The following is a 20511-nucleotide window of genomic DNA, read 5'->3' as shown; positions in this document are numbered from 1 at the left end:
ATTTTCCACCCATGAAGGAAGCTCTCTCAGCTGCATGAGCTGTCAGAAGGGAGGCAAAAGAACCAGAAACTAGTGAATGTCCCCGATAAGTGCCTTTGCCCTCTCTCAGCTGAAAGAACTCACCATAAGTTTGGGAAGGTAGGAGCAGACAAAATCTGAACCTTGCTTCTTTAACGAAATCCTAGAATTCACCCATACCTACAGTGATGGAACAGGCATAGTGACCAGACAGAGGGAGCTTAAAACAGACAGCGTCCCTAATCCTCCATGAGTTCCCATGACCCAGCATGGCTTAGAAGGGCATCAAAAGTCTCCTTTTACCAACCCTATAGAGTCTCAGGTCTCAGTGTAGTAGAGAAAGCCCAAGAACCTAAAGAAGTCTCAAAGTCAGTCAGATTGAAGGAACAGAGAATATCTTCCAGAACTTGCACTTGAATTCATTTGGAAAACCTATGTTCCGTGGATGCTAACAAGAATAGAAGCCAACGACTGAAACAAGCAGGATTGAGCCAGAATGAGTGAGACAGACAGATGCCAGTACGAACCACTGACCCAAGAATAAGATGCCTCTTTCCTTCCCTATAAAAAAAAAAGTAGACAACTCAGAATTAACTGAATGGGGCTCAAGTTAAATATTAAATTCAGTTTTAAAAAGTAAAGTTACATTTTTCATATACAGTGTTTTTAAAAACCATACCACCAATGATGACAAATCCTTTCAAGAAAAGGCTTGATGAGATGATAATGTAGTCAAGTTGAGAAGGCTTTGCAAAGTGGCACATTAGATTCAAGTATGAAGACTGATTAAAATTTACTGTGCTGACAAGATGGAGTCACAGGAAGATAGTCTTGGGCCCTTGTACACAGAAGTGATAGCACCTCAAAATGAAAGGAAGAGCCTCATGAGAGAAAGAATCTGGGCTCCTTAGATCATTCCCACCCTCCTCCTTCTATGGATTGTCTCTATGTACACTTTGGATTGGTCCCTGTTGTGTTATTATCATTTTAATTTAAAAGTGCTAGTTCCTTAGTAGCATAGTCAATGGTTCTAGAGAAGCAAAATCTTGAAGGAATGAAATTAAAAGGAAGTGCCTTAGATACTGGCTACAACAAGTTAAAAATTTCTGTTTAGAGAGTCCTTTTAGATGTTTATCTCTTCCTAGACTGGGAAAAAGAAACATGATCAAACAGGAAGCTTTAGCACCATCAGCCCAATCTTACCTGGACTGACAGCAGATAATTCCCTACTGATTTTTCTCTGGGCACTGTTTGGGGGGCACTCTTGCACATCACCCCACCAAAAGAGCTCATCAAAAGAAACACTGGATTTGATTTGATTTGAATTGATGCTCTCGTTGTCTGTCAGGTGTGGTGACCAACAGAGAGAGCAGAAATGTTTAACATTTATATTAGTTTGTTAATTTTCTTATGTGCTAACGTAATAAAATACCGCACACAGAGTAGCTTAAACAACAGAAACTTATTTTCTTACAGTGTTGGAGGCTGGAATTCCAAAATCAATGTGCCAGCAGATTTGGTTTCTTCTGAAACCTCTCTTCTCGGCTTGCAGATGCCCACCTTCTCACTACGTCCTCACCTGGTCTTTTCTCTGTGTGTAAGCATCCCTGGCGTCTCTCTGTGCCCTCTTCTTTTAAGGACACCAGTCAAATTGGATGGGACCCACCCTAAAAGCCTCATTTTAACTTAATCACCTCTTTAAAGGTCTTATATCCAAATACAGTCACATTCTGAGAACTTGGGGTTAGGACTTTCACAGATGAATTTTGAGGGGACACAATTCAATGCATAAGAATGTTATTGAGTAGTTATTTCCTGTCAGAGGTTTTGAGTATTCCTGTAACTGTTTGTATAACAATTCAAGAATACACCATCCTCAAGTACCAAGGGCATGGGGAAACATGTATTTAACCTAGAGCACCTCAGCTTTAGATGAATGTCATGGCATGTTTGACAAAAATCACACTGTTTTTATGTAGTAGTCACTCGTCTTCTAATTTTTTCTCAGAAAGATCAAATAAATAAATTCCATGAGTACACAGGCATACCCAGTCACAGAGATACTAATTTACAGCCATACTACACTTAAAACGAAAACAATTTTGAAATGTATTTCAATGGAATAAAAGACACTTGGAAAAGTCATCCATCAAAACACTGTAAATTGAATATGTATTCCACTACCTGCCAAAATCTCTAAAATAACAGTAAAAGAACTAAGGGATTAATCAAACAAAAAAAGACAAAGAAAACAATGAATGGGTAAAGACAAGAAAATTCTAGAAGATAAAGAGAAGAGGAATGAATGGTCATTTGCTGCTCCGGTTATCTATGGTTGTGTAACAAACTACCCCGAAATTTTTAAAACATCTATTTTTATGCCCATGAATTATGTAAGTCAGGAATTTGAACATAGAAGGGACAGCTTGTCATTTCACCATAATACCTGGGAAGGCTCAAAAGTTGAGGTGATTCAACAACTAGGGACTGAAACTATCTGAAGTCTTCATGACTCATGTCTGGGTGTTAGTGCTGGCTGTTACCTGGGACCTCAGTTTGAGCTGTCAGCTGGAATACCTGAATATAAAGGTCTTTGTATATGGTCTAGGCTTCTTCAGAGCATGGCAGCCTAGGACTTTTTACATGGCAACTCAGGGATCCAAAGATAAGTGTCCTAAGAGAATCAAGCAAAAGGTGTTCCATCTTTTCTAGTCGGCCTTGGAACACACTTTGCCCATTTTCACTACACTCTACCCTTCAACCAGCCATTAATGTCGGCCCGTATATAAGAAAAGAAAACATAGACCCCACCACCACCACCTTTCAATCAGAGAAGTCTCAAAGCATTTGGAGACATGTTTGAAAACCACTACATTGACTAGCAGAATGTAAAAAGCTGAAATTTAAAGTTTGTAAAGAAGGGCACAAAAGAATACAAGGCAGTCAGTGTTATAGAAAACCAGTGAGTTTCGGGCACTAAATACACCAGATACTAAGGTGAAGGGATAGAGGGCAGGAATGAGGGTGAAGCTTGGGACAGGAGGGTGAACCTCTATATAAGGAGCACTTAGACCCCCAGATTCTTTCCCCAACTTACCAGACAGACCACCAACCCATTTTCATCCGATCAGGAGGAGTGAAGTTTGCTTTCTAGAGCAGCAGTTCTCAAAGTATGGAGTCCCCAAGACACTTTCAGAGAGTCTACCAGGTCAAAACTATCTTTACAATAATACCAAAATATTATTTGCCTTTTTGATTCTCATTAATGTACACTGGAGTTTTTCAGAGAATATGTGCAGAGCAGATATGAGAATCTAGCTGTCTTCTATTAAGCTAGACATTTAAACGATTTGCAAAAATATAAAATAATGCTATCCTTCTTGCTAAATTATTTTTTTGTTTTGGAAATTTTAGCTATTTTTCATAAATATGTGTTGTTTATATTAAAATGTTTATTGTTATTTTTAATGAATTAATAAATACTTTTTAAATTTCTGTTTTAACTTCTAACATGGTAAGCATCAATTGATATAACCAACATAAACAAACGTTCTTGGGTGATCTCAATAATGTTTAAGATGATGTAAACCAAAAGAGTTTGAGAAGCACAGCTCTGGAGAACCGAGAGTGAATGACCTTGGATTTGGGGATATCCTAAACAGCAGAAGGAAAAGATGAGGCATGAAATGACAAGAAAAGAATTAAGTCTAAGTACTGATCTATAGAATTCCTCAATCTCTTCCCCCTATTCAGCACCCAAGAATATAGGAGGTAGAATTATGTCACCCTACCCCAGGCAGGAGACTGGAGAACCCTTTTGTGGAGAAACTAACCAACTAAGGGGAAAATTCTGACATTTGGGATTCCCCTAATAAATGACTCCATACTCCCAGGATCATCCTACAGTGAAATCGCCAATAGACAGTTCCTGCCCCGGCACACAGCCTATACCAGTTTGTTAATGCCTCGCTTAAAGATGAATGGACGACAGGAAAGCTTTTCTGCAGAAAGCTTCTAAAGTGCAAAATAAGACCAAGACAAGAAAACAAAATAAGAAAAAGGCCGTGGAGCAACAACAACAACAACAAAATCTTCCAAAAAAAATATCGTTGGTATCCTAAGAAATTTCTTCAAGAAAGAAGGAAAGAATGTTAAAGAAACAGAGAACTTGGAAATTAAAAGCAAAGATAGCCAAAATTAAAAATATCAGTGGAGGGATGAAAAATAAAATTAAAGAAATGTCCTAGAGAACAGAGCAAAAACATACAAAGATGGAATTGGGAGAGAAATGGCACTTAGAGGACTGATTTAGAAAGTGCAGCATCTTAGAGTAGTTTCATTTAAAACACACACAAGCACACAGAGAGAGAGAGAGAAAATTATTAAGGAAATAATTCAAAAAATTTTCCCAGAACTTGATGACAACTGAATAATGCCTTCAAAATATTAAGGAGAATATTATTCAGCCATAAAAAGAAGGAAATTGCCAACATGGATGGATCTTGAGGGCATTATGCTAAGTGAATTAAGTCAGACAGAGACAGACAAATACTGTATGAAGTCACTTATCTGTAGTATTAAGGCAGGATAGTTAGCATAGGGAAGTTCTCCTTCCCCTCCAGGATGTGGATCTGGAATTTTTCCTCCCTTACTCAGCCCTGTCCCTGTTTTGATTTCAAACATAAAACTCCAGCATGAGAAGCAAGCCAAGGCCAGGAGACAAGATAGATGGCCTTGAGCCACCTCCTTCCCTCCAGGTAACAGGAAACAAGCCAAGACCTAGAAGTAGGCTGGATAGCTTTGAAACAACCCCTACCCACCCCCCACCCCCAAAAAGCCCATGATGCAGACAGCTCAGGGTAGACTCTCCCTCTGAGTGTTGTGACCGGAATAACCAGACTCAACCTGAGTGCTTTGATTATAGAGGCAGTTTATTAGCCGGCGGCTGTCCTTCCAAAGGAGCAGCCCTGAAATGCCAAGATACAAGGTTTTTAAGCCCTAAATCCTATTCCTCATTCTGTCTTAAACACAAAGGTCCATCTTTCTCCTATTCACTACCTGTCAACCCACTGGTCAGGTGTGCAAGCGGGGAGTACAGAAGCAGAAAGCTTGTTGTTAGAATGTTATGTTCCTATGGGTGATTGCCTATGTTCCCATGGGCAATAGCCAGTGTTCCCATGGGCGATGGCCAAACAGTAATTTTCAGCTTATATAAAATTGATTATTTTTCATGCCACGCAAGCAAGCAGGGTTACACAGGCTAAAATTGGCAGTTAGCGTATGAGCTCATTGTTACAAGTTTCATGATTAACAGAATGCGGATAGGAGTTCCAGAAACTAGGCCTAAGGTATAGACTTCCTTTGTCCAGTTTCAGGTTTTAATTATCCTTTAATCCTTTCACATTTCTGTGACCTTTTCAGTAGTGCGTCATCACATGAGCTACCCACACTTTTCTCTTAAGTGTGTACTTTCATTTTAATAAAACTTGTGCTTTCCCACTTGCTGTTTGTTGTGTCCTTGAATCCTTTCTTGTGGCACAAGACAAGAACCTGGTCACCAAAGCTCTGGGGTCGGGGCCCTTCTTTCAACTCCCATGCTGTCGAGCTCTCTGGCATCAGAATCTTTAAAAAAAAAAGAAAAAAAAACGAAAAAAAAGCTGAACTCACACCCAAAAAAGTTTCTGAATATTAATTGATAAGACCAGCAAGACTAAAATACTAGAAATAGCTAATCAATCTATAAGAATAAATTACAATTAATCGAAACCCCTAATCATTAAAATTTAACTTTGAGATAGAATCAAACATTCAGGAACTGAATTCAGCACATTTCTAGTTACATGTATTCTTTACACTAGCCTAAGCCAGTCAAGACATGGTATTCCGTTGACCATGTCCCTGGGTTCAGCGATTCCTGTCTGACACTAGCACTGCAATAAAGCACTAGGAGATGTTTGCTGATGCTTTTAGGGCAGAGTCAGTTGCAGTTGAGGACATAAGGTCTGCAACTGCTGTTATCTTGCCCCTAAAAGATAGAGCTTATCTGAGAATGTAGCCCAAGTGGAGGGAACAAAGCTAACAGATGAAAAGAAATTCTATCCCATTTTCACTGTTTTATCCTCTAATTAAGCCAGTCACTAGGAACTCTCAGTTAATCACCTGTTTACCAGTTGATTAGGGAGGCTAGTTGGACTTTCCTTTTTTGTCACAACGAAAGTCCTAAATGATACAAAGATAAAGGATATTTGAGGCAAAGGAGGTTTCACTTTAGCAAACAATGCCCTGCCAAGCTGTTACTTCAGCCCAACTCCCCACAATGGGGACGTTTAAAACTAAGTTTTAAAGCTTCCCTCTGGTTATGATGCATTTGTGCCAAGAAGCTAGTATTTATCAGCTTTATCCCTCATTTTAGCCTCTGCTCTGCTGCTACAGCAACATTAGGTAATATATTGATTTCCTAGAGCTACCATAACAAATCACCAAATATTAGGTAACTTAAAACAACGTAAATTTATTCTCTCACAGTTCTGAAAGCCACAAGCTTAAAATCAAAATGTTGGCAGGGCCACACTCCCTCTAGAGGCTCTAAGGAAGATTCCATTCCTTGCCTCTTGCAGCTTCTGGTGACGATTTGTGTTCATGGGTTTATGGGGACATCATTCGGTTGGGGCCCAGGACAAGATGCCCGAAAGTATCCCACAGTGGCAGATAGATCATTTTTTAATTAGTTACTTGAAAAGCAGCCAATGCAAGGACACATTGACTTCCTTTGTCTCCCTAAATGCAGGAAATAAACCTGCCCTGCCAAAGGTGCCCTCCTTGCTCCAAGGGGGTTAATAAAGACACCTTTATCCCTAGAGCTAAGGAATCCAGAGCCAAAAGGCCTGTATAAACAAACTTTGTTATTTTTTACTAATTTACTCTCCAAGTCCTCTTTCTGTTTAGATTCCTTACTAATGAGCACCCAAACCTAAGTTTCTTTGTCCTGTTGATTATTCACAAATTTATCATATTTCTTTTGTCTGGTTGGTTCTATCATTTCTCTGAACATCATTTATGATCTCCTGTGTGCATATATTAAATTGTTTTTTCTCCTGTTAATCTAGTCTCATGTCAATTTTATTATTAGTTCAGCTGTGTGAACTCAAGAGGGGTAGAGGGGCGATCTCTGTCTCCATGGTCACGTGGCCTTCTCTTCTGTCCAATCTCCCTCCACTTCCCTTATAGGGACACTTGTAATTGGATTTAGGGGCCGCTCAGATAATCCAAGATGATCTCCTCACTTAAGATCCTTAATTACATCTGCAAAGACTTTTTTTCAGTCTTTGCAGTAGGTACAGTGGTGGCCCCCTGTACATACATGGTACCACTGTACCTACTACAAGTAATTAATGTCCTTTAAAACTTGCCACAGCTTATGAAGCACCTTCTCGAAGGAATACTCTTTGACATGGTGGTTCTCTGGTGGCACCCTATGCCAACTAAATTGCAGTATCTGAGAGTGAGAACCAGGCATCAGTAGTTTTAAAGATTCCCCCAGTCATTCTGATGTGCAACATTTGAGAACCACTGCTTTCATTGAAGTTCTTTCTTTTTGTATATTTTCACTAATCTTCAAGTTAAAAATTCTCCAGTTTAATTTTTGTTTGTTTATTAAAACTAAAAAATTTCCCTTGTGGTTTCTCTTATTAAAAAAAAGTCATCTTATAAAAGTAAAACAAAAGATTATCTTATTGGATAATTGGTTATGCTTTCCCTTTGATCCTGCTTCTGAGAATTTAGGAACTGCTCTCACACTAGAGATCCATAAATTTGCCAGTCTTTGCCTCAATATACACATCTCTGCCAAAGGCAAAGGCAAATCATTTCGAATTTAGTTCATTTGAGTAAAGCTTTGTGCCCATTGGAATTATATATCATTTTCAAAGAATTGTTCTAAAATAAATCATTAAATATTTAAAGCTTTAAAATCTGTAAAATATTAACCCCAGAGAGGAAATAGAGAAAAAATCTTGATATGAATATGGAAAAGAGATGTCATGTTTCTTATATTTCAAGAGAGATAATTAGGAACGTTTTCAAATGAGGCTCATGATCTTAGAGAGACTCTTAGGGCATAGCATTGGTTCTGAAAGTTTCCTAGTTTCTCTTAGTACAAATAGAAGTTCACCTTGAGCCACATATGTAGTTAAACTAGCTCTTGCATATTGAAACCATTGCTCATCTTTCCAATCTTCTTATTAGTTTTTTAAATCAAATTTGCCATCATTCTAGTCAAATATTTTAGGTAAAAATATTTCCCAGTCTGCATCTCTCCTCACACTAAATCTTAAGTTTTCAACGAGTATACAGACAAAAGTAATTGCTAGATCCAAAAGCCTAGAATAGATTAGAACACAACTTACATTTAGCAAAAGAAGGATTTTGTATCTATTTTATATTTAGCTTATATTACCAAGTGATATTCCTCACAGTGTCTGGCACCAGTAATAAACTATTTATCAACATAGGTAATTTTAATATGTATTTACTAGGTTAATAAGACTCTTTTTACATTATACTTTAATATTTGCTAAGAGTTTAATAAATCCCAGATGTCATACTCTCTTTCCTTCAAAATCATGTAGACACAGGACACAGAAGACATTAAATTCTTCAACAGCAATTACTTAGTGAATGCCTACTTTATACAATGCATTTTTCTAGGAATGAGAAAACGAGAGGTTCAAAGCCATTCTTGGGCTGGAGAAACTTGCTTGTCTTTGAGTGAAGACTAGGCCTTCAATAAGAAGAGTCACTAAGCAAGAAAATCAGTAGGTGCAAAGGACCATAGATATCTGGTCACCCCAACTTCCCTTTGAAGATCCATTTTCCTTTCACTCTCAGTCTACCACAGTTTATAGATCCTGACAGAAGATACAAAACTCCTGGGTCAGAGTCAAAATATTTGATTACTCACAGCAATAACAGTCACCAGAATATTTGCATTTTCTTGTGTCTGTTCTCTGAGCCCCAATTCCCAAAGGGCAATGCAAAGAGAGTCAAGGGACACCTACATACACAATGGAGTGTGTTGCAGGAACACAAACTTTTGCAAGGACAGTAAGTATGCCTGCTGTTTGTTCCAGAAAGAGATACTGTCTCTATCTTCCACGGTTGTTTGCCACATAAAAATCATTGAAAAAGATTGTTCCAAAGAAAGTCACTCAGTGCCTACGCTCGCAAGACACACAGAAATGCAGTCATCTGCCAACACATTAGTTTGTTTTCAGTTCATTCTTCCCAGGAAGTATACTTAGTATGCAACTACTTAATTAAAAACTCCTAGGCATCTAGAGCTTATTTCCTTAGTTCCCCAGTGAAAAGTAAGCACTACAATATCCACATTAAGTGCCATACTCAACCATGACTCAGAAAAGCATAGAAGCATTGCTGAGAAAATTTGTCTAAGACAACAATCCCCAAAATTTAACTTTGGATTTCACAGTGAGAGACAGTATACAGCCATTTTAAGAAATCATCTGTTTTTATTGGGGTAGAAAGAATAGTGTTTCCTGTGTTTTTGTTTTTGTAGCTGTTTGAATCTATTTAACTTTCCAGATCACTTTCAAACTATCTAATTTTAAAGATGGGTATGCATTATAAAAGTAGAAACATCTTTTTTCTCATTTCTTTTGTGTGAGATAATAACTAAAAAGAACAAAAAAAGTGTATTTGAGAGAGGTGGTTTTATTACAAATAAAAGGAATTTCTACTTAAGAGTGTGGTAAAACTGAGGGAACCTATTACATTTCAGAGGTCATTGACAGTAGATTCTTTTCAAAGATCTAGACAAATTAATGAGTAAGAAATGTAAAGTAAATTATAGGGAACACTTAAATATTGGGAGCAATTATACCTATGAGATGTTATGAGATGAGCTCTACTGTGACATTTAAAAATATATATACTAAGCTAATTTTTAACTGGTTTATATGCCTTATAATCTTACTCTGATAAATAAAAGTGGCATAGAATGTGATAAAATACAAAGGTACTCTTGTTAATGACCCATTCATATGATAGCCTTTTCCACTCTTTTCTAACCAGGTAAAATCATGATTCATCATCAACTAAAGAATTGCAGATTTAGAATAATGTTGCTGCCAACTATACAAACCCAGGACACTCAAAATGCATCCCTTGCAGAGAAGCCCCTCTAACAGGACTCCTGCGATTTATTTACTCCTAGGCAGTTTCCTTGAATTTATGATTTCACACACCCAGTAGATAATTTGCATTTTTTAATGAGAGTAAATATTTATGAACACTTGCTAACAGTTCACACATATTAACTCATATGTCTGAAAACCACCCTGTGAAGCTGTTTGATCTGTCTCATCTTCAGATGAGAACACTAAGAAGTCCAGAAACTTGCCCAAGCTCCACTGCTGGAAATGATTTGAGTCCAGAGCCTGCGCCCTCACTTCCATACCCACTGGCCTTAGGAACAGTAGTTATCATTCTCTACCTACTACATACCAGTCAGAATCAACTCCCAGGGTTTATGGCATTTCCTCAACACATTTCTAGAATTTAAAAATGTCAAAAACTGGTACAAGGGTTTTCTGACCTTAATTAGTTGTGGCTATCATTTGGCATACTACATAGTTTGTTTTTTAAGTGTTTTATTGATTTATTGAAGATATAATTTTCTTACCCTTCACTCAGATGGGCAGAGAAAATGTACATTTGTTATCTTGTTTATAATTCTTTTGATAGTGCTCACATGCACCAAATAGCTAGTAGTAGAGAGAAAAAATTTACATTTTATTTTAATCTAGTAACCTATCTGTCTGAGAGCATACTTCGAAGTATCTCTTGATGTAACATCTCTTTTGAAGATAGTAAAGCAGAGCCCCTGGCCAGGATCATACAGGAGATATAGCCAGACTTCTACTGGGGACTGCCAGGCAGAGACCAAGGCCAGGCTTTCAAAATTCCTCCCATCTGCCACCCGTGCCCTCAGATGGAGTGCACACTGATGGCAGTGCAGAAAAAGATCTATGAGTAGTATCCTCTTGCTACTCTGACATCTATATCAATGACCCTCATTGGATGGGTCATTTCTCTCTCTGCCAACATTTACTGTACAAATCAATGCCTGATATAATTTATGCTTTGGTCTTTTTTGGCTTGTTCTGGGCCTACTAGTGTTCACTGACTTACTTGGCACCTAGAAATTTTTTGCGTCTCCTGCATGATCCTGTCCCAGGAGCTCTGCCTTATAACCTTCGGATTCATGGCAACTCTACCACCATCCATTCCAAACCTCGACCCCAACCTAGAGAAAATTCCTCAGTTAAACCCTTAGCAACATTTTGTATCCTTCCTAGAGAATATTGGAAGCTTCTAGATCTCGTCTAGGCCAACCATTAACCAAAGGTGAGTAGGAAAGCTAAGCTTAGTGTCCTCTCTCCTTTTACACCTAAAATACTGAGTCACCAAGTTTAATTTGATGTGGCCTCTGCCACTAATTAGTGGGTAATTTACAAATAATCCCCTACCCTCAACACCAAAATAACAATCAAGGATACAGCTCCCTGTCCTTAAATTCCCTTCAGATTATTTAATATATTTTAGCCCAGACAGGAGAGGTTGGGCTTCCTCTCTCTACCTATTCTGCTTCTCTCCTCTCCCCTTTTCCCACAATCCCTCAGGAAAGAGGATTTCATTCCATACTTAGGGCAAAAAGTCTTAAGTAATGGCCATGTAGGTAGATGGCAATTCTTGTTTACCTTTACGGAAGAAACTCTGATAATCGGATCCAAATTCTCGCTGTTTGGTTTTTGATATGCTTAAAATTTGAGAAAATAGTCTCTTCCTCAATAAAGTCTTGCAAGTCTATTGCCTTAATATAAAATCCTGTTTGGAATGGCAGAAAAGAATTCTTTATGAATATCTCAGGTTGTACAAGAAAAACATGTGGAAAAAGACAAAAAAGCAAAACAGAAATATTTTTAAGAATACTATACCAGTTGTACTCACATTTAACAGCTATAAGTGTGTACATATTTTCTATGACTCTTGTATGTAAATATTGCTTCCACTTTTTTTTCTTTAAAATGTTCCCCCATTCAACCTTGGAGATGTTCTTTTATCTCTTATGCCATTTATAAGCTTTTAAATTGATGCTTCTCTTGATTAATAACAGGTACATATAAATCTTTACTATTGAATTAAAACTACAAGGAATAAAAATTCTGGTCAAGATAGCAAAGTAGGTAAACACTGTGTTCCCCTCCTCCCACCACCACCTCAAAATTACAGCTAACTACAGAACAATCATCATTGAGAACTGCCTGAAGACTAGCTGAACAAAAGTCCCATAACTAAGAAACATTATTGAGACAGGTAGGAGGATCAGAGAAAGGGGACGGGCTGGACACACACTCAAATGTGGCAGTTAACAATCAGGAGGGATTGCTCTCCCTCTTAGGAATGAGGGCTTCCAGCCTCACACCAGGCTCCCCAGCCAAGGTTTTCAGTTCCAGGTAGAGAAGTCCCTACAACTTCTGGCTGTGAAAACCAGAGGATTGTGGCTGAGTGAGATGGAGGGCTGCTAGAGTTCCAGGGGGTTCTTTTAAAGGGCTTGAATACACACTTACTCACTAATGGACTCACTGGCTCTGAGCTTCAGCACTGGGGCAGAAGCTCAAGCACCATCAGGGACATACAAGAGGAAACTGAATCGTCTAGCCTCGGAGCAAGATCTGCAGGGGCAGCTTTCTCCCAGACAGAAGTACCAATAATAACCATTAAGCCCTCTTCCCACACAGCCTGCACAGGCACAGGTGGACACAAAGTCTAAGTCTCCATAAACCTGGCTAACACTGTTCTCTCCTTTGTGATTCCCTGAGATCCTGCCATACCCAACTTGCAGGCCCACTCAAGCCATTTCCATTGGCTTTTCCATATAAACAATCTGTCTTAGCTTGAGCTGGGGACTTTCCTAATATCTCTCAAAGATTCATCAACCCCAGACAAGCAGCAGCTAGTCTCAGAGTGCCCTGTACCTCTTGCTAAGCAACCACAAATCCAGCACTAGTAGCAGCTGGCCTTAGTTCACAGCTTAGCTTCCCCAGGCACCTCGAGCCTAGCACAAGTGACAACCATCTGCAGATGTAACTCATACCAAGTGGCTCCAGGCAGGGCACAGGCAGCAACTGACCTGGGCCTGCAACAGAGCCCCTCCCAAGAGGTCCCAGAACAAACACGCTCTGTGGCCAGCTTCAGACCACACAAGAGCACTACTCAATCACTTCTACAAATAACACACCCAGAGGGCAGACTCAGCTGGCACCAGAGCCCTGCTAAAGCAGATACTGCTCCAGGGGGTAAGCCACCGCACAACAGCCACTCTGCTGTAATCATGGCCATTTATCATGGCCAATCAGCTTGAGGATCAATCCTTCCCACTGAAAACGCCAACAGCAATCAAGGTTCAACTACAATACAAGGGTGCACACTATCCACACAAGAGCTACACGCAGAGTACCTGGATCAAGTGACCAGGGATAGTTTAAGGGTTTTTGAAAGCAGCTTGTAAATTTCAAAAGAAATTATGGACTATAAACTTCTTAGCTGAATCAATGTTATAAATGGAGTTTTTGACAAGGGAAGGTCAGTCCTGGTGTCCTTGTAAAGTTTTTACATTTCAAATATGCCTGCATTATTCCACTCCTCACAGTGACAAGGTCTAAGACCCGAGACTTTTTGTGGGAGATTCAAGGAAAGAGGCAAAAACAACACAATTTGAACTGGAATAGAAAAGCATTTGGGATTTGTTCAGTTCAGTTTTGAATTAAACCATTCATTAACACTCTAAATTTCCTCTAAGTATTTGGCAGCAATTTCACCCACAAATGGCCTACAGTATCACTTAATTTCCCATTGGAACTGTGGGAGAAATAATGATGCTAAAAATAAAATGAAATAATGTATGTGCAAGCACCTAGATCAGTGCCTAGTACAATATGCTTGGTTGAATTCGAAAAATAGTAATAACTTCTTTTATTAAACCAGTTATAAAGCATTTTACTATACTTTACAGCAGTGTTGAATAAAGATGTGAATTTGTTGATTGCTTCATCTGCTTTGAAGTGCCCGGCCTGTAAGAGTGGATCATTCTCAAATAGATATATTTCCTGGGTGTGGGAGGAAAGGCATGCACAGGGCTCCTACTCCCAACCAACAAGGAGTGAACCTAGAGGATTATCTCAACTCTCTCACCTCGACTCCAAAAATGATAATTCTTCAGAAGCAGAACAAGTTTAAGGTTGGAGAAAAGAATAAAAAAATTAACATGAATTCACTCTGCCTCCTCCGTAGCTCTATCCATAATAGAATTTTAAATGCTAAGGAGTGTAGTAGACCCCACGGACATGATCAACTTATATTTTTGATTTAGGGAGAGAGCTGTGGCTTCCTTTCACATCATTTGCACTCTCAGTACCACCTCCAAGTGAAAGAGAATTGGTAGAGCAAGACACCTATATAAAGGCTTGTTTTTCAAAAGACAAACCCTTAATTGACAAGACTTATTTTTTTGTGTTCTAAATGGAAAAAGCTTTCCAAGCAGATGCTGGATTCCTCCTTACTCACAACTCGTTCAGTGTAATGGCTGAGTGATTTTGATTGAGTCTTTTTGCTTTGAAATTAACTGTTTGCTTTCAGCATTATTTCTTTTTCTTGATTTTATCTTCCAAAACGCTGTGTCTATTCCACCCTGGAGCCCGTTTTTATGGCTTAAAACTGATTAGGTGGTTGGTTTTATTCGTTTTTGTTTCCTGATTTTATGTTTAGTGGAAATAAAGCATCACATTAGGGTATGGATTATGAGATAACTGGTGTCCTCTTACTATCCACATTTTTATTTCAGGAGCTTCTAGAATTTCCTTAGAGAATGTACAGGCCGAGAAAAGAGAAACTGCAATGAAGTTCTATCTTTTGCAGGATTTATAGAGAAGACAGAGATATCTGAATATGTTCGAACCCTCTCTCTTCATCACCAAAAGAACACTCATTTCTATCTGTAAGGCATCTTTCTTTATTCTGCAATTGTTTTTCCTCTTCTCAGAACCATTTTAAAAAGAGATCAGAAGCTTTGATGAGGGGCTCTAGGTTTGTGTTGGAACCTATCTATCTTCAATACTTGAGAAGTTACAATTCTGCCTTAGCCTTCACTTACTGCTTGCCCAGGGCCTAAGATCATCCAGAAGAAAAAGACTGAGGCCTTCTCAGGTCTTTCTTGGGTAGCTTGCAGTACTGCACATGCACATGGCCTCCTAGATCCCCAGGACCAAGAGCTTTTCAAAGCCCCCTATGTATATCTTGTTTCCCAGATTTTCCTCTTAAATTTCTAGCCAAGCTTGTTTGCCCCAGTTGGTATTACAGCTTCAGGCAGCTGAGATGCTAAAAGATTACTACTCGTTATTCCTGGCAAATACCTTGGGAATAGAGCTTTTCCCACAGATCAAGTCTTAAGTCAGTCAGGTCAAGTAATTATAATGCCATTACTCTAACAAACCTAATTTTGTTTTGCATTATATAGTGATTTTTTTATAAAAGTACGTTATTTATGTTTAAATGTAATTATTAAATTTTAAATAAAGTACTAAAATTATTTTTAATTTTTCTCAATTTTCATATCAAGTACACTAAATGTTGAAATATAAGCCACATAAGCAATACCTCTTTTGAGCCCTCAATAATTTTTAAAAACATAAGGGAGTTCTGAAATGAAAAAGTCTTGGAACTACTAGTTTATCTAAAAATAAAATTCTAAGTTTATAGAATTTTTTCTTTCACACTTTAAAGACAGTACTTCATTATGTTCTTGCATTCCATGTCATTGAAAAGAAATTTGACATTAATTCTATTCTTATTCCTTTATGAGATATCTGTTCTTCCTTTTTATAAGCTTTCAGAATTTTCTCTAGTTCTTAGTTGTTCTTATGATTTATTTATAGTATTTCTAGGTGTAGTTTTCTTCCTATCCTATTTTGTATCCTGAATTCTTTCTACTTTCTCTCATTCTGGAAAATTCTGAATCATTATTTCTTAAAATATTTGCTTATTTGATTATTTTTTTCCTCTCCTGTGGAGTCTCCTACTTATTTTATAGATATTAACAGTTTCTTCTACTATTCAAATATTTTGACTTTTTGTTTATATTGTCTGCTCTTTTCCTTATTAGTGAGAGTTCCTTGAAGTAATTATATAGAGAGTTCTAATTAATCTTTTGTCATCTGTGAGTTCCCATTTTATTCAATTATTTTAATCTTTTTTATTGTAAAACATCGCAATGTAGAAGAAAATGAATAAAACATAAATATTTGGTTTAACAAATTATTATTATAGAGTGAATACTCATATAATTACCACGGCTGACTTTATACGCATGCAACCTGTTCAGTTACACTGGGATCTGCTACTTAAAGGGTCCCATACTTAGTTTAATGAGCTGCTGTCACTGTCTTGAGATTTTTAAATAATTTTAAAAATAAAGGCCTCCACATTTTCATTTTGTACAGGCTCTGCAATTATGTAGCCCATCCTGAACACTATCCATCTCAAGAAACAAAAATCTGCCACACTTCAGAAGCCTCCAACCTGTTCCTTCCCAATTACAGTCCCTTCCCGCACCATGAAGATATCTATGGTAACCACTTCATAGCTTTTTTATATAATTTTATCATCTAGTATGATTGTACATACTATAGTTTTGTTTTCTTGCGTTAGCAAATGTCTCATATTGTGGCACATCAATAAGATGGATTATACAGAAGCCACTAAAATTTTAATTATGAAAATTATAGGGAATAGAAATAGGAAATTCTCTGTTCCTGGAAAGATGGCTAATTATCATAGACACTTAATTCCTCTTCCAACCCAACCCTGAAGATAACACACAGAAAAGAACCACGAATGGAGCTAAGCAATTAATATAAAAAGAACCAGGAAGGGCTACAGTGTCCTAGGCAGCATGTTACAACGGTGTATCTAACAGACAGAGTTCAACTGTGTTTCCCCTTCTCAAAAAGATGCCTTCCACCTATTTGTACAGATAAATATTGAACAAATGATCACACAATGTATATATGTGACAAAAAGGAAAAGGTACCTGGTGCAATAAAAGCACATAATGAGGATTTGACTAAGCCTGAGCAGACTTTCCAGGCAGGAGCAACTTTTGGTCTGTGCTCTGAATGAGTTAACTGAGGTGAGCCTTGCTATGGGAAGGAGCACATCGCAGCTGAAGGATTCTAGGAAGACAGTGTGCAGCAAGTGAAGAGGAGGTTTCAGACAAATCTAGAGGAATAATAAGAAGCCATATCAAACAGGCCATATCGCAAGAGAAGAAATTTTAAATAGGTCAATGATATGATCCAATTAGGTTTTAAATGGTCACTTGCATTGCAGAGAGTAGATTAGAAAGGAATAGTGGAAATGGAGAGACCAGTTAGATGGCTACTATAGTACTCCAGGTGAGATATGCTGATGGCTTTTCTGTAGCAGTGTCAGTGAAGATGGAGATAAATAGATCAGTTTGAAAGATAGTAAGAATAAAAATGGTCATTTGTGGTCTACAGCCATGCTACCCCGCACAAGCCCGATCCCATCTGATCTCGGAAGCTAAGCAGGGTCGGGCCTAGTTAGTACTTGAATGGGAGACCACCTAGGAAGACCAGGTACTATAGGCTTAAAAGATTAAAAAATAAGGGATTGTAAACTGACAAGGTCCTTGCAATCTGTGAAGTCAACCAAGGGTTGCCTCACCTAAAAAACATTTTTTTAAAAACTAGTTAGTTGTGATTGTGGGAGCTGAAGCAGTAGAAAGTATCCAGATTAAGAATAACTCCCAGTTCCTGAAATATGCATCTCAATGAATTGTGGGACAATTTGCTGAGTTAGGGAAACCAAAAGGAGGAACACACGGGGGCAGATGGCAGGGAGTCCAAATAGTGAGCTCTAGACCTGGTGATTGAAGTTTCCTTTGAGATATCCAGAGGAGATGCTGAATAGGCAGTGGGACAGTAAGCCTTTCACATGGCCTCTGATCACACTTAGGAGCCTTTCATAGGGAAAAGGCACAAAAACAATATTCTCTTCATGCATCTTTCTTAATCCTTTCTCCATTTACCATGGAAATTAAGACAGGCATATTCTTAGTAGGACAGCCTTATTCTCTAGCCATGTCTCTGAAAGGCACTAAAATCTATAACAAATAAAGATTATCAATCCCTGACATTAAGTAAAAGTAATAATAACAAAAGATTTAATGCAAAATCACTTGAGGTTAGCTCTTTAAAAAGCAATGTATGGATTCTGAATTCTTATTATTGGGTGCCTACAATCATATTAAATTTTGGGTAACTCACTGAGAATAATGACAAGGCTGTACATAGACATCTTTCTTATTAAAGGACAGCAATTATGTAGAAAAATATGACTTTCAAAATCAACAGTTTTTCAAAGGCAATGTGTGCATCACTTTTCCTTACAAGGCTATGGATATATTCTTATGAATTTAATATTTAAGCACTAATCGTTAATAATTTAAGAGCTCTTATCATACTACTACTCTAATAAAGCATGGTAACTAACTTCCATAGCATCAGTAATCAGTGTAAATGAAGGACACTCATTTTACCATTACGAGGGGGTGGGGCTAAGGTCAACTCATGCTTCAAGCTTTCTTTTTGTTCTATAGCATGTCCCTTATAGAAACATGCATATCTTACTTGCTGTTTCTGCTTCTCTTTGCACGATACATTAAATTCTCTTAGCTCAAATTATTAATTTATTATCACCAAGTTAAAATCTGTTTAAAATGCCCAGAGGATGTGTATTGTAGGTTCACAGCTACAGATCCGACAGAGTTTATAAACTTGTTGCCAATGAAATAGGAGACTTCCATATATTCAGAGGCCATTATCTGAACCAAAAATAAAATTTCTAATTATTTCCATCCATAAAATGTCCAGAAGAATGCTATGCTATGTTAATTGTAGGAATATAGAGTAATATAACAGATGTCATACGTGGGCTGCTACCTAGGAGGGACAAAATCCTTCAGTGAAGGAAGCATTCTTTTCATCATTATCATATTTCATTATTTATGAGCTCTTACAGCTGAATAAGAATAATATATTACTTGGATGCCCTCTCTGTCCCAGACTCTGAACCAGGTGTTTTCCATGATATCTTGTTTAATCTCCACAACAATTATGAGGTGCATATTATCCGTATTTTAAAAAGACAAAACCTAACACATTAAGTAACTTGCCCAAGGCACATAGATAAGTAAATAGCAGAGCCATAAATTAATAACTTGTATTTGAACTACTGAACTTCTATAGGAAATAATGGTAAGGAACAACTGGTAACCTGGGGGGATGAGAAATCCTAGAAGCAGAAAAAAAAATCATCCAGTGATAAAGATTTTTAATATAATATTCACCTCTAGTCAACTCTTGATCATCTCAGGATACAGAAAACAGTAGTTACCTAAACCACGAAAATCTTGGGAAAAACTCCAAATTTCTTTCACCGATTCCTTTTCTTCTTTAGTATTAAAAGTGTTTAGGGTGCAGAAAACTAATGCCACAAAGATCTAATATTAACTATAGAGAAACTATAATCAAACAACTGGAGTGAACTATGTATATGAGAAAATGACTTCAGAATTTTTCCATTTTCCTCTTTCTCTATGTCCTAACCAGAAATCAGACATATCCTCAAGACATAATAGCACTGAACAGTACCACAGTTTCACAATTAGTTTCTTTCTTGACTAATTTATTATGAAAACCACTTGCTTTAGAGTATCTGTGCTACAACCTCCATTTTCCTCTCTTAGGGTTTTTGCTTTTTTCATTTTTTAGTCTTTCCATAGAAACTTAGGCTTAATATAAATTCTTTTCCTACAAAACTGATTAATCCTACTATGTAAACATATTGGTACTCTTTTAGGATACTGACCATTCTGAATGTTATCCTAGTCTAGGAGCAGGTCTTAAACAATAAAGATTGAATAGGCACATGGTCCCTTTCAACATGAGTTCCCTCGCCATTTTTTGGAACAGAAATATGCGCTAGTCAAGTCCTCCCAGCTTCTCCTCGATCCACCCACGGGATTAATACTTATTAAATCAAGTTAAAGGTTACTAATGGAGCTCTTTTTAATCTACTAATTTACAGATTTTGAAATCTACCCTTTCCTGATATCAGAGGGTATAGGACTCAGCTCTGAGCAACCCTCTTTCATTTGGTTCAAATTATGTTGCATCTAGAAGATATTCTTTCATCTGTGATGTGAAATTTAGCTGTTTCCTAGTTTCATTATAGATATTTTTCCCTCTATATTTGTTTTTTCTGTTTATTTCTGTAGATTTGAGAAAGAGGAATAAGGCAAACATACTCTCCTTTTACCATCTTTCCAGACAAATC

The 20511-nt window shown here is 37.6% G+C and overlaps 1 pseudogene; it reads left to right on the top strand.

The window, feature by feature from the left end:
- Positions 1 to 17643: 17643 nt before the first annotated feature.
- LOC112480729 lies at positions 17644 to 17762 on the top strand (annotated as a pseudogene).
- The last annotated feature ends 2749 nt before the right edge of the window (positions 17763 to 20511 follow it).

This window comes from Pteropus alecto, unplaced genomic scaffold (assembly GCF_000325575.1).
Source record: "Pteropus alecto unplaced genomic scaffold, ASM32557v1 scaffold20, whole genome shotgun sequence".
Taxonomy (NCBI): Eukaryota; Metazoa; Chordata; class Mammalia; order Chiroptera; family Pteropodidae; genus Pteropus; species Pteropus alecto.
This window is presented reverse-complemented; position numbering and strand designations above follow the sequence as displayed.